The following is a 2,078-nucleotide window of genomic DNA, read 5'->3' as shown; positions in this document are numbered from 1 at the left end:
GTTGATGGCCTCAGAAGCTAGCATCACCAGGATTTTCCAGAGGACCTGGAGGATCTGCGTCAGGCCAGTTATCCACACCCCTCTCAGGACACTCAGGGCAGCACAAGATAGTGTGGAATCTTCAATACTAGCCAGTTAACCTTTCAGATTTGTTAAACTTTTATTTTAAAAAATCTCTAATAGTGGATATTTTGCTCTCATTTCATAGACAAGGAGACTAAGGTGTCTGTAATTTAAGTGATTTGGCCAAGATCTCAAGCTAGTAAGTGGTAGAGCTGGGATTCAACCCAGTTATGTTTTACAACAGATTATACACTCTTAGCAGCAGGGTGGGAGCACCTCCTAAGAAACCACTTGGGAAGGAGATCCAGGAATCAGTTGTGTAGCTTTGCCATGGTAGCCATTGCCATTTCTCTGTGGTATGGAAGCCTTGTTCCAGGACACATTACTACTACTCTTCAGTGGTCTGAAGAGTGGAAGATTGCAGCGGTTATGATAAGGTAGAAGTGGTTATAATTAAGAGCAATAAAAGAGAGGAAAGAGGAGTATTAAGTCTCAACAGATCTGTGACATTTGATAGAGGCCTGTAAATGTGGATTATGCAAAACAAATTTCCATCCAATAAGAAGGGCTGTGATTTATCATTGTTTTCCCCTGAGTTTAATCATTGCTAATTGCTGTCTTTGTTGTTTCCTTTTATTTTAGACTGCAATTTTGCAGTTCCCTGCCAATCCTTCCTTTGTGCTTTTTTTAATTTATTTTTTGAGTCCTCTTCAATTTTGCTGCATCCAATTGCATGACATAATCAAGCAGGTCCATTTAAGGACTCAAAAGATGCTCTAAAGCCTTTGGACCAATTGATTGATCAATCATATTTACAGCAATCACATTCTGACGAGGTGGCCGAGTGGTTAAGGCGATGGACTGCTAATCCATTGTGCTCTGCACGCGTGGGTTCAAATCCCACCCTCGTCGTGAGGTTTCATTTGAACAGTAACTTTGGGCAAAGTCAATGCTGGCTTTTTGTGCCCCAAAGAAGTTTTTTGAGTGTCTAATTTTGTAAATTATTTTTAAACCTTATTAGGACATAGTAGCTCTTTTTATGAAAGTTGGAAAATTATACATTTTTAAATGTACCTCCTTTACCATCACAAATGATTGTTGAAATTATTAAACTCTGGTTAAATATCAAGCACCTGTTAGAGTCAACTAATTCAGCAATAGTGTCCACATTGGTAGTTCTGGATAGATCTGTAGAGACAGGCCACAGATTAAACCCTGCAAATTGTAAGTGAGGCTTTAGTAACTAAAGCCATTCATTCATTCATTCACCCAATGAGTAAGCATTTACCTCCAGTCTGCTATGAGCTTGTCAGAGGGTTGAGTGCTGAAAATGCAATAATTAGCAGACCTTTCAAGGTCTTTCACTACAAGAATGAAAGAGAGGGACATCTACTCTGATAACTAACAAGTGTTGTGAATATCCATATGCTAAAAAATGCAGAGTATTATAGTAACAATATATAAATGTGTGTGCTTGGTTTTGCTCAACAAACATCTATTCTGTGAAATGAAAATATTCCTGTGCAGAATAAAAAGCCAAAATGGTATTTCATATAATATGGAATATTCCCTTAGTATCCATGTGGTTTATCACATATAATTTAGAAAATACTACTTTCTCAAATTGGATAAAAATTGAAAGTATTTCTTTAACTTCTTTAACATAGATAGATATAGATATAGACAGAGAAAACATAGACCCATTACTTAGATAAACTGTGCACCATTTAGAAAAATTCACAGGGATTGATAAAAATATAATTACATATTATCATATTTACATGTGATTATATTAGTTAACTAGCTGCCCCATGCTGCTTAAGCCTGTGCTATTTATAATCCCACGGATAACTTAAGACAAAAATGTCTGAATGTGTTCAGACTGTTGTAGACTAGGTTAAAATTATCACTTTTATTTATCTGGAGATATTCATCTAGTCAGGGGTTAATTTCAGAGACCTTGGAAGATGATACTAATTTAAATGAAAAAGAATATAATCACTTGTATATTTTCC

The 2,078-nt window shown here is 36.1% G+C and overlaps 1 non-coding gene across 1 annotated transcript; it reads left to right on the top strand.

Annotated features, from left to right (window-relative positions):
• Positions 1-893: 893 nt before the first annotated feature.
• TRNAS-GCU (transfer RNA serine (anticodon GCU)) lies at positions 894-975 on the top strand. The gene has a single exon. It is a non-coding gene; the product is annotated as a tRNA-Ser (tRNA).
• Positions 976-2,078: the final 1,103 nt, after the last annotated feature.

This window comes from Diceros bicornis, chromosome 14 (genome assembly GCF_020826845.1).
Source record: "Diceros bicornis minor isolate mBicDic1 chromosome 14, mDicBic1.mat.cur, whole genome shotgun sequence".
NCBI lineage: Eukaryota > Metazoa > Chordata > Mammalia > Perissodactyla > Rhinocerotidae > Diceros > Diceros bicornis.
This window is presented reverse-complemented; position numbering and strand designations above follow the sequence as displayed.